We start from the raw sequence: 13,957 nt of genomic DNA on the forward strand, positions 1-13,957 counted from the left end.
CGCAATGCCAGACATCCTGCTTAGGCTCCTGATACGCCACATGATTGGGATACTGTGTACACAATGGTCTGCCTGTTCCACTCCCAGCTCTGGTCGCTGATGACAATATTGTTATAGCTGCCATAATTCATCTGTATGTAGCATTTGCCCCATCAGCTAATTACAAGAACAAATGTAAAGTCAATACAAACCCTGCAACTGGCCTTAGCAACTCTGATTTGACTTATCTTTTTTCTGGGACAAACTTGATCCATATAAAGCAGATTAGCACTCATATTACAGCCAAAGAAGTGAGTCTCATATGTGTGTAGAGGAAGGTCAGATGTTTTATTGGGCCTAAAAATTTACTCTGATTGTAAATTCAAATGTAACAAGGTCCTGGATGTTTTACAGTGGGAATACCTTTAGCTTAAGAAACAGCTTTTACATATTTTGAACAAAATAGTGTGGCAGCATATTGGTTTATTGTTGTTCCAGTCCATAAACCTTCATTTAAAAATGCAAGTATATTAAAATGATAACAAATACCTCACTGGGAAAGAGAGGATTTTAATTTAAATTAGCCATTAACTCTAGTTGTTTTGCCATTTTATTCACTGTATGTTAATTTGCAGCTTCTTGTGTATTATCCCATGATAATACACTCTCAAAGCAAATATATTTGCTTAAATCAGATTTACTGTAATTGTTACCCTTTATGAGACAAAGCATTGTTATACTACAGGCTATTAGGAATTTCTGAGTAAAATCCCACCCAGTAAACTCAATACACTTTACATTGTGCTGCAATACAGCTGGAACAAAGCTTCAGCAAGGCACGAGTTGGTTCTGAATCTATCACATTAATTGTTTCCAAATTTGCTGAGCTACTACTATCTTCAGTTGCAATTAACATGACATCTGGCAAAGTACTAGGTTTGAACACTGATTATTCATATGTCACTCATTAATAGTCAATAACAGATGAATAATTTGATCAATTATCAATTAATTTCTGGCTAAGATTTTCAACCCGTGTTCCCCTTATGAAGACACATAGTATGTACTGTTTCAAGATCCTTGATCTTTGCTGCTTCCTTGATCTGACGAGGAAAGCCAGGGTTTCTTTCTTTTTAGTCTTAACCAAAATATCAGTGTGACACACTACATTTCAGGAGCCTAACAATCACACACTATAAGCACTGATATTAGGACTTGTGAGCTAATGACACCACTGGAATGGCCTGATAAAACTTCTCAAAGGGCTAGATTTTGACTCTCTCTGCCAGCCCATGTTAGGATATAGAGGAGATTAAGATTCTCCTCTTCTCCCATATGGCCTATCTGGACCTTGGGCCTGGACATGCATGGGGAAGGGCAGAGAATGGGAAGAATCTAGGCTTCACTCCCTAGAGAGACATGGAGGGAGTAATAATTTACTGCTGGTAAATTACTACCCCACCCCAGATTAAGCAGGGAGCAGGAAGAAATTGTGATTTCCTGAGCCATAATTCTTTCTTTCGGATAGTCCTGGTGTTGTACAAAAAGCTATATCCTTGGGTCACAAACTAGTACCAAATTAATTACTTTTAACAGAACAATTGGTCCATTGCAATTCAGTATCCTGTTATTTTTTATTCACACATCTATTTACAACAGAAAAAATTTATACTACTGTGTTGATGCACTAGGTGTAAAATCTGGTGTATGAACATTTGTGAGGGATAAGTGGGATAGGAAGAAGAAAACAATGTCAAGACTGGAGATTTGTATTACTAATTTTAATTTCCCAACTCCACTGCCATTCATAATCCAGTAGACATCAGAGATCAGAATGGAAAACTAAATAAACGGTGGTACGGTCACAGTCTGTCCCCGTGTTTGATGCCAAAAGGAAATGCCACTCCTTCAAATGATGAAGACCTTCATACTTTGATTGTTCTTCCTCTTTCATGCATGTTGTGAACGACTGTCAAATAGTTAACATTATTTACATTTAACTTTGCAGGGTTTGGCTTCAGAGTTAATACCTCCTGAAAATGCATAGGGACAGTTCACACCTCACAGCTGCCTACAGACTCAGACACTGGCTTACATCTGTTTCTCATTTTAAAAACTGTCTTCATAGTAATAAGGACTAGTGAGGAAGGCCCAGATCATGAGCAGAGGCCGAGGAGTGCTTTGCACAGCTCAGAGAATGAATGCAAATATGGCTTTAAGGTAGCTTTGCACTACTCCAAGCCTGAGTCCAATATGGATGAGCATTGTCCCTTTGCACAATAGAGTAGTCATCAGCCTAATGGCTGCTCTAAATTATGCCAGATACCTGTAGAGCTAAGGGATCCCCGGGATGCAGGGACAATTCAGCCACATGTCCTGCACTGACTACCAGGAGGAATAATAACATAGAAGGAATTTTGCTGACTCTTTGGTGCCTGAGGATCCCACTAGGCTGAGGGATGCTACTGTGGCTGGCTAAAGCAGCCTGAGAGCAGCTTTAAGATGCAGGAATGGTGCAGAATTCGAATCTTAATTTAGATTCTGAATCAATAGACACACCTGCCAGGGAGAAGCACCAACTGGCTGAGCTGCTGTGAGCTGGCTGAATTTGACCTGGATATACAAAGGGAAAAACTAGTGCTATGACTCCTCTGAATTGTGGCAGGGATGTAGAGAAAGCAGAATGCTAGTAGGCCATTCTCCCACCGTTCTGCCTGAGCACACCACTGGGTAGCCAGCATGCTCAGCCAAATCCTTTCCAGTGCTTCCAAAATAGCACAATGTGCTATGCCCACCCAGCACTTGTTACCCAAAGTGACTGAACGTACTCACTTAGGGCAAAAGAACAGTGCTTATGAGCTGGACCCTCAGTCTGCCACTTAGAGAAACACAAGAGGCAAGATTTTCAAATGTATTGAATGGCCTAAAGTTTCATTTCAATGGGATTTAGGTGCCTTACCTGCTTAGTTGTTTCTAAAAATGCCACTAGACATCTTTTAGGTGCCTAAAATCTTTAAAAATCTGACCTTAGTCTTTTCATAACAAGAAGAACTGAGGAGATGGGTGGAGAATCTCTCTGTTCCCTTCTCCTCTCTGCACCTACTGCTCCCATGAAAGATATTGGCAGGATTCAGCCCTAATTAATTAAAAACATATCCAGATCTATCCCCTGACACTACCTTTAAAGCAGACTCACAGTCCAAGAAATGCAATGTTGCCACAGAGAACAGAGTGAAGCTTAGATTGCTAAACTACAAATCCAAAGCTTGTTTTATTGACTGAAGATTCAATCATCAGTCACCATTCCTAGATCTACAGGCCAGTCAGCCTCACCTCAGTCCCTGGAAAAATCATGGAGCAGGTCCTCAAGGAATCAATCAACTCTGAAGCACTAAGAGGAGTGGAAAGTGATCAGGAACAGTCAGCATGGATTCACCAAGGGCAACTCAAGTCTGACTAATCTAATTGCTTTCTGTGACAAGATAACTGGCTCTGTGGATGAGGGGAAAGCAGTGGATGTGTTATTCCTTGACTTTAACAAAGCTTTTGTTACGGTATCCCATAGTATTCTTGCCAGCAAGTTAAAGAACTATGGGCTGGATAAATGGACTATAAGATGGACAGAAAGCTGACTAGATCATCCGGCTCAATGGGTAGTGATCAATGGCTTCATGTCTAGCTGGCATCAAGCGGAGTGCCCCAAGGGTCAGTCCTGGGGCTGTTTTTGTTCAATATCTTTATTAATGATCTGGAGGATGGCATGGATTGCACCCTCAGCAACTTTGCAGGTGACACTAAACTGGGAGAAGTGGTAGATATGCTGGAAGGTAGGGATAGGATACAGAGGGACCTAGACAAATTAGAGGATTGGGCTAAAATAAATCTGATGAAGTTCAACAAGGACAAGTGCAGAGTCTTCCATTTAGGATGGAAGAAACCCCTGCACTGCTGCAGACTAGGACCGAATGGCTAGGCAGCAGTTCTGCAGAAAAGGACCTAAATGTTACAGTGGACGAGAAGCTGGATATGAGTCAACAGTGTGCCCTTATTGCCAAGAAGGCTAATGGCAGTTTGGGCTGTATAAGTAGGAGCATTGCCAGTAGATCAAGGGACATGATCATTCCCCTCTATTCGCAAAAAGAAAAGGAGTACTTGTGGCACCTTAGAGACTAACAAATTTATTAGAGCATAAGCTTTCGTGAGCTACAGCTCACTTCATCGGATGCATTCAATCCGATGAAGTGAGCTGTAGCTCACGAAAGCTTATGCTCTAATAAATTTGTTAGTCTCTAAGGTGCCACAAGTACTCCTTTTCTTTTTGCGAATACAGACTAACACGGCTGCTACTCTGTCCCCTCTATTCGGCATTGGTGAGGCCCCATCTGGAGTACTGTGTCCAGTTTGGGCTCCACACTACAAGAAGGATGTGGAAAAATTGGAAAGAGTCCAGGGGAGGGCACAAAAATGATTAGGGGGCTGGACCACATGACTTATGAGAAAAAGGCTGAGGGATTATTTAGTCTGCAGAAGAGAAGAATGAGGGGGGATTTGATAGCTGCTTTCAACTACCTGAAAGGGGGTTCCAAAGAGAATCGACATAGACTGTTCTCAGTGGTACCAGATGACAGAATGAGGAGTAATGGTATCAAGTGGGGAGGTTTAGATTGGATATTAGGAGGGTGGCGAAGCACTGGAATGGGTTAGCTAGGGGGGTGGTGGAATCTGTTTCCTTAGAGATTTTTAACAAAAGATTTCTGACAAAGCCCTGGCTGGGATAATTTAGTTGGGGATTGGTCCTGCTTTGAGCAGGGGGTTGGTCTAGATGACCTCCTGAGGTCCCTTCCAACCCTAATATTCTATGATTCTATGATCTTTGATCTTGAATATTTAATAAAGAAAAGAAACCTGAAATGCTCATTTTCTTTAACTTTTTTTGTTTGTCTGTTTTTTTTTCTCTTTTCTTTTTGCACAAAGGAGGATGCATATTTCTTTCACAACTTTCTCCTTTTCAGATCTGATTGAATTATTTATTTCCAATAATTTATCTGGCAATATTTTTTTCTATTGTGTGAATCAATCCTGATTTCCGTTAAATGATTCATCATTCCAAAATAGTCACCGAATAATTTATGAAAAATTTCAGCCTATGGATTTTTCAGAAACCATTTGCTGATACTTGCTTTGTATATTAGCCACTCATTTTGCATGGTGTGTGATTGGACACCTAAATGATATGGTATTATTTCTATTATGGGACTGGATGATAAACTCTTTAAATGAGTGAATAGTGAATAGCAAACAATGAAAAAGAAATTGTGAATAATTTCTGGTATTAGTTTTTAGATGAATGCTCTTTCATTCCAACATTTGTGAAACTTCCAGGATTTGCAAAAATTTCCACAAATGGATATTTGTGAAAAATGAATTATGTGACCCCTAAAATAAGAGTAAACTCATCACTAGACCAGATTGCTCTGCACCTTTTATTGCAACTTACATCAACTCAACATGGGTTTAAAATGCTACTAAATCAGAATGGTGACAATTTCTACTTGTTTTGCGCTAGGGTAAATGACCATAAAGAATTCAAGATAACAATTTGTCCCACCACTATATTTTTTCATGAATTTCTTTTTCTACTATTCAGTTAGTTGTAGTAATTTTGATTAGTGATTTTCAGCAAACTCTAGTATTTCAATCTTCCTAGTCACCACAATGATATTGGGTATATTGCCTTCAGTTACATATTTAATCTGAATGATTTAACAGGATGCCTTGCATCATTACAATAATAGGGCACCATCAGAAAAATGTAAAGAGATGGGGTTTGCTGTGACTGTCAGATGTAGTGCACAGAAGAGCAATCATCCTGTCCATTTCTGTAAGTGATGTTTAAATGGAGAAATCCTTGAGATTTTGTTAAAGAACTGAGGTTAGTTGTTCATCGCAACTTGAATATTGGGTAGAAGTGGATTAAATGACAGCTTAGAACCTTGCACCGGAGCAGCAATAGAGTTTCTCTTGATGTCATGGACCAGACTGTGACTGTCCCTAATGCATTCATAGGTGAGTAATTTGCAGGAGTAAGATTCTGCTCACACACAGAAACGCCCCCTTGGGAAGACTTCCATGGATCTTGGCTTAGCCATGGAGGGAAGACCATGGACTCTGGACCTCTTGCATTCCATCAACTCCTATTCTTCTTGTGCAAGAAGGGAGAAAGGGGCCTTGTCTTTGTGCCCAACACAAACACCATCAAAGCTGAGTCACTGCAAATGGAAAAGTAAACTGGACTCAGCTCAAAGGGTGGCATAGATAACTTTCTTTTACTGCCCCATTTTCAAGGCTAAGAACAAATGATCAGCCTCCTCCTATACTGTTTTTAAATGAAGAATACCCATAGTTGCCCATGCACACATTGGGCAAGACACTTCATTCTAGGGAGTAAGAAGTGCTGTTTGAAAGAGGGTGACTCAAATTCATGCAGAAGCCTGAGAAGAGTAGCTTTCTCTCAGAGGTCACTGATACAAAGCTTTACAATGCGTATTTCACATTTCATAGATTCACTGTTTCCAGAACTGCAGTTAACATATGACTCAGGTCACTTACTACGTGAGTAGCTCCATGGACGTCAGTGGGACTACTTACATAGGGAAGTAATAATCTCAGTGAGTCAGAGTGGCACACTCAGATCTGTAATGATTGTAGAGAGCTTCCTATAGCAGGGTTTATTCAACCCAGACATTAAACATTTACTTTGTGCCAAATACTGAGATCCTCAATTAGCTTTTACTCAATCCCTACTCAGAAAGCTCCCAACTGCTTTCAGTGTTCCAAGGCTTAGTGCACAGAAGGTACCCTGAATGTGCAGATCTCCCCATTCTGTGTGACTTAGTCCTCTGATCTACACTCTATGGAGGCACCAAGGATCTGCATGCGCTGGAGGCCAGGGAGACATGCATTGTCCTGGCAACCAGAGGTATATCTGCTGAAAAGTTAAGGCAGTTTAAACAAGGCCCCTCTGTGCCATAGGATCCCCTCTTTAGAGGCACGGGCTACAATGTTTGATGCTGGGGGAGAAACCCTCACAATGTGGCTGCAATGGTCTTGCACTGCTATGGAATATGTGGCCTGGAAACATGGCAGAGAAGTCCACAAACCAGAGGGTCAGATTTTGAGCCCTTGTTCTATCTGTGAGCCATTAAACATATGAGTAATCTTATTGGCTTCATTGGGACTGCTTGTAGGAGCAAGCACTCAGTGCAAATAAGGGGGTTACTCTATAACCCCAAATGATGGGAGTAAAATTCAGTGAAAGGAACCACAATGAGCTTTTCTGCTCTCAAAGCCCTCTGCCAAGAGATTTTCTGCAGGAAGTGCAATTCCCTGAAAGTAAAGGGGTCAGGGCTTGGCCTTTGTGAGTCAGTTTATTGTACAACTTATTAAACAGAATGAGGTGAATTATTTTTTACATTTCAGCTCAGTAAACTTGGTCTTTACTCAGTTGAGGAAAATACATCATGTTCAGTTGGTTTCTGACTTGTTCGTTTATTTTGTATTCCCCCAGTTTTTTAAAAAAAGTGCTGTAGTTTTTAAAATTCAAATTTTGCAGACCACTGGTCCATAATATGAAGTAGTCACAATTGACAAAACTGCCATCCTGTCAATGTTACACAAGCAAGTATTGTGCTTGGACAAAAACCTCCAAAGTTTGAAAACTGCAGAGGGAATGGCGTTCAATGGGACAAACAGAGAATATATGATGCAATATAAGTCAGACTCCCACAGAGCTACTTACACCCACTCTCTGGATATTTAAGGAAATCTAAGTTGGTGAACCTTATATAACAGGGGGTTGGCAGAAGGAATAGTTTTAAGTAGCTCTCATCTTCCTTTACCTACCACCTTAGAATGTAAATTACTCCCTTATACATTGACAAGGTGAGTGTAAGTAGCTGTAATGGAGTCTAACTGATTAGAAGGGTGCCTAACCTGTGAATTTGGTCCAGAAAGTGACATTTGAGTAAAACCTCCTCTGCAACACTTTAAGAATATAGGATTAAAGTTTCACTTTTAATAAAATTTATATAACACAAATTTCATATTATAAAACTGATCTGATCCCACTCCATTTCAGTAGGACTTTATATATGATAATCACTAGAGCCCTTAAGCATGCAGGGTGTTCTACTCTTAATATACATTGACATTGTAATGGCATTCAGGCAGTGAATCATTATGCCCTATTGGGAACTAATGAATCTAAGCTATAAATTTAACACAATAGATCTTGCAAATGATGCATGTTATAGGGCTGTCTTAGCCCTTATGAGGTAAACTTGACTCTGTGGCTTAGTGCAGCGATGTTGCAGGGGAACAAAGGATTTCCATTTCTACTGCTCTAAATCAGAGCTTAGGTCCCTTTCTGGACCCCCAGAATACTCTAAAATGAGGGAATCATGTCCATATCTGGTGGCATCCAAAAGATAGACTATGGTGGAGTAGCTCATCTGTGACTTATGAAGATCATGGAAGAACATCAGATCAAGGAGGCAGCAAGGCCAGTAAGTCCCAAAGATAGCAAAATAAAGGGTTTAAGGAGATGTCAAGGGGGTATAGTGAAGCAGTCATGAGCAATCAAGCCAGAATGGCTGAAAAGAGTATGTTACAGCTTGGTTTGTAAAGAATATCAGACCTCAAACCCATTCTCACTTTTACCAGGTTTAAGGTTCCATGAAAACTTGCACAGCTTTAATTCTCATGAAACTTCAGCTGCATGAAAGCTGCAACTTAAGAGGTTTGGACAAGCATCCAAACATTAAAAATGTTTATACAGTAAAAAAGCATCCTCAAATGATTTGAGGTTTGCTCAGTATGAGTAAGAACACATATTTTCTCCATATAGTACTTCAGTAATACTGACTCACAGAGCATGTTAGCTAGAGAAAGAGTCATAGACATGGTTTGAAATTTCCTTGCTGAAATGTTCATTTAAAATATATTAGGGATGGTGATTGGGGACAATGCACTTCTTAGGAAGGTGCTAGTGATTGTGTGTCAAGTGTTTTTCATATCTTGCTAGGTGTTTGTTTTGCAAGCATCATTAATATTTATTTAGTAATTGTACTTAGACTGAGAAATCTTTTATTAACATGAGTCAGACTTAATCATATAGCAATTGTTCAGTTCATCCTGAAAAAAAATCTTACATTGCCATCTGTTAAAGACTAATAGGGACTCAAAAGGGAAGAAGAGGAGAGTGAGGTCACCCATTGAATTGAAAGGGGAATATTATAAGTTCCTTTTTCCATCTCATGAATCTCAACTATTTTATAGCCACTACTGCTATGAACATACTACATTAAAAAGTCAACATTTTCCAGCAGACGCTACACTCTTATAGCAGGAACTTCTTATTCTAGGTATAGGGGGAAATTATAGTATGTCAAATATTACTGTCTGGTTGGTAAGTGTTGATTTTTTAATGGCCACTTCTGTGGTACAGGTAACAGGACAAATGGTTATAGGATATTAAATGCCTTATGTCAACTTTTGAAAATACTCAGTGAAAACAGTAAGGTTCGTACATGTTACTTTTGGCCCAGTTGTCCCCAAAGAGACAGACATATGATAAGGGGTTCAGAAGGTCATTGTACTATATGTCCTCTGCAATGATAAACACAGAGGGATGACCGTTTCCAATTAATTGTGTTTAACAACCCTAATAATAAAAGGCAAATGAGACCACCAAAGTATGCCAACTAGAATGGATGTGAAGGATGGAGGAGAGAAGGGAGTTATAGATGACCTGAGGCTGTGAGCCTGGGATCCAAGAAGGATGGTGAAATTATATGCGTGCAGATGAAGGGAAGGAGCAGATTGGTTTTTGTTGTGCAGAGGAAGATGGAGGAGTTCTATTTTTCCTGTTTTGATTGTAAGCTGAGAGTGGGAGACCCTTGAAGAGATGACAAAGAGAAAGTTGCAGTTACCAACAGAGGGAGGAAGAGAGAGGGGAAGACATGAAACCCCCATGGGAGATGCTGAAAGAGTGGTCAAAAAGGCAGAAGGAAAACCAGTCACAGAGCTGGTGACAGAGTATTATGAAGGTAAAAGTGATAAACACACAGAGAAAAGTAAGACTGGAGAAGAGGCCTTTAGAATGAGCCAGGACGAGGTCATCAGAGATATACATGAGTGGAGTCATATTACCTAAAGGACAAGAAGAGAGTTAGACAAATTATAGGACTGGCCACAGACAAAGTAACATGGAGTAATATGACTCCATTCATGTGTATCACTGATGACATTTTCATGTACCCTAATTTGAATTAATATTAAAATCTCACAGAATTACAAATTACTTAAAATGTCTGCCACCGCCGAATTCTGAAATATACCTTCCACACTGGGACATAATAGCCACTACTACCACTGCTGAATGTGAATGAAGAAAGAGTGTAAAAGGTGGTGCAAACTCTCTTGCACTCTGGGGCTTCCACTGGTATCAGTGCTGTAGAATAAGATCTTCAGAAACGAAAGCCTTCAACCTCTAGCTGTAGTGACATTCCTTCTTCCTCCTGAAAAGCATCTCTCAGCAGCCATTTTAGCTCCATGGGAACAGAATGAGGCTTCTCTGGCAACAGTCACACGGTATTGGATGCTGTATTCAGAATTTATCTCCTTTAATATTTTAAGTAGATGCTAGTGCAAGCATTCTATAAAACACTTTCACTACATGAAGCTGTGCTTTGTGAAGATGAAACTGGATGCTTTCCACCCCTTCCCCCCAGAGGAAAATGACTGCCATACTCAGTTGTTTCAGTTGTACCCAACTCTGTCAACACATTTATACTACAAATATTTATTTTTGAATCAGACATTGTTATGCACTTTTATAACTGAAAAGATGCAGGGGAAAGTTATACGGCCTGTGAGTTCTGAAATAAAACCTTGCGTATGGAATGTATCATGTAACCCCTATGCAAAGAGTCTGCTACAAAGTCTATACACTACTTAAGCACCACTAAAGCTTTGTTTAGGGTAAGACATAAGTAGGGCATTTGCAGGCCCCCTTCACAGGGGTACAATTCACTCTGCAAGAACAAGCATCACAAAGTGAAAGAAGATCTGAGTATTTCAGAAGGGTGTTCTCAACTTTATCTGATAGCTTGTGTTGCTAGGGAAACTGTATCTTTTGTCTGAGCCTACTCAGAGCAGCTGGCTCTCAAATAATGTAGATTAGAATAAGTTATATTTAACTAAGAGCATGGAGTGGAATAAATTAAAATGTAAAAAAAGTTTGATGATCAAATGTGTTTATGATACAAAATATGGACATTAATAGTATAGTTCTCAGTCGGTAACATACAATATCATATTCTGAACCATCTCAGTCATGTTGATAGCATTATGAATCACACTATGGCTGGCTCCACCTCAACCAGTCTGCCAGTGAATAGCAGCTGCAAAGCTGGTTTAGCTTGGAATTCTTCAAGGTTTGAGAACCCCAGGGTAGCACAGAACTAAAGTACCTTGCTCTATGCCACCCTTTCATGGATCCTTTGGCACAGTGAGAGTTGCTGGGGGAAGAGGCCGCCCTTGCAATCTAGTAATTCCCCGCTGCTAGAAAACACCCTTGGGTTGTTTAGCCTGCTGCAAGTTAAAGCAGCACACTGAAGCAGCTCTAACTTGCTTCAGGGGCCAAACTGGACCCTGGACAGCCTCAGGATCAATTGGCATAAGGTGGCATAAAAATACTCTTGGTGCCCTTTTGCTTGTAAAAAAATGCAGACCATGATTTAAAATACTCAATGTTATAGTATCCATTTGAAGCAGGAGTATAATTTTGTGCTATAGCAATGTAAAACTCCTAAGAAATAACTCACATGGATGAAACATATACCTGACATTTTGCTATTTATATCCCTTTTCCCCTATATGTAAACCTCAGGGGTTTTTAAGCCAATTTTTTTTTAAACCCTCCGATTTTCTTTGCAGATCAGTTATTTCAGCCATCTTATGCCTGTTCTTTTCCCTCCCAATATAAGTCTTTCCAAAATGCTTCTAGGCATGCTACTAGTTCTAAATGGTATGAATTATTAATCTTTATAAACAGCAAGCTCTATCTCTCATGGTATCAGTAACAAGTTTTTAAAAAACTCTGTATTTGTCACTGAGAAGTTTCTGTACTAAAGTAGCTGAGACACCATCATTTTTTGTAGTTTCTTTTGTTTTTCAAGCACTGATGCTATTCATCTAAACAGTTTGTCACACACTGCATAGGTTGGCTTGGTTCCCAGCCATCTTCTCCCAAATCTAATTGTCTGCTTCCCTGTCATCAGCAGCCAGCTGTGGTCTATTTTGGCTATGTGGTATCTCAAATACAGAGCCATATTCTTTAGAGCACATATACATTAGAGCACAAAGGAGATCAACAATCTGCGCTGTTAAATTCTGTGGCAAGAACCTCTGAATTCTGTGGCAATGATAATTAATTATACTTCCATGAAACATCCTTCACTCCCATCTCCCCAGCTCTAGGACGTATAGTTAAAAATACTCATTAACATAAAACTACTCACTGAGTATTTTCAGTAATGATTATTTTTCATGATGGGTTTTTGTCAGACTGCTCAGCAATCGGGTGTGATTCTATTGGCTTCAGCAGTCACGGTGCTGTCTAGGCAGCCTGGTTCAGAATCTTCTTCCTCCACATACACTAAGTAAGAAGGAGCTCTCGCAGATGGCTTCAGCAGCTCATCTCCATGTGCCTTACCTGCTGCACTGCTCCCCAAGGAGCTTCGCTGGCCACCTAAGCTCTGGATGCAGGTTGGATTCCCACTCAGTGGGACAGTGCAGCACAGGGAGACAACAAAAGAGACAAAACGATGAATTCCACTGGAAAAATGTTGAATTCTATGGCCTCTTGGAAAAATGCTATATTCCTTGGCTATGGCACCATGGAGTCCATGGGGTCCTGAATGAGGCTGTTTACCCCCTCACAGTAATTATTTCAGGGTCTCTGTAGTCTTAGGCTGGCATAACTGTATTAGTTTATACTTAGTTCACTGTTTCAAAATTAGCTTTGCAATCCTGATTTCATGATACCAAATTTTAGATGAAGTCTCATATTCTGGGGTGAGTTCCATGGGTGCACAATCATAGAATATATAGGACCTTTTAAATGTATCTAGGTTTTAGTTTCAGTATGTTTCTGATTTCTAAGTGTGAGCACAAAAGAGATTCCTGAGAGGCACAACGTAAAAGTCAGAGCCCTGGAGAAAGGGGGACAAAGGTGGGTGTAAGCCTAGATTCAAACTGTGCTGGGGTCACAGTTCTATGGCAGCCTACTCACATTTGCCTCTATGGACTTATGCAGCCCAGAATGACTATAGCACTATGAACACTCCTACTCTTGCCCCGATACATGCCCTCCTACTCCGAGTATGCCCCCTGCAGTAGGGGCTGCAGAGGGTCATGAATGCTGGCTATATACACTCAAGTTCTTCACTATACCACTGAGGCCTCTTTACAGAAGCATATAGAAGACCGGGTGTGGCCAGGATCTGGCTTCTTCATTGTATTACAGAGATTATACATATATACATTAACATACAAATATACGTGGTTGAGACTTTTTTAAAAAATGGGAGCAGATAGGGTCTCATCACTTCTGCAAAAAACCAGTGAAAGTCTACATCTAAAGGCCTAGCTCAATGGCATAAAATTGTAGGGGGCAGGCAGGAGGCTGACATTTGGCTTAGCAGGAGAATGTTTCTTTATATGTTTGAGTTCACAAATGTGGGCTTCCAGATGAACTTTAAGGCATTAGTTCATGACCAACCTCTTGCAATCAGAACTACAGGGCTCCCACACCAGTCATCAGTCTATAAGTATTGCAAACAGTGGGGTCCTAGAAATCATTGGAAAACTACATTCAATCACTTTTTTAAATGCAAAGCTCAGCATTGTTGATATT

Source organism: Dermochelys coriacea, chromosome 1 (assembly GCF_009764565.3).
Source record: "Dermochelys coriacea isolate rDerCor1 chromosome 1, rDerCor1.pri.v4, whole genome shotgun sequence".
Classification (NCBI taxonomy): domain Eukaryota; kingdom Metazoa; phylum Chordata; order Testudines; family Dermochelyidae; genus Dermochelys; species Dermochelys coriacea.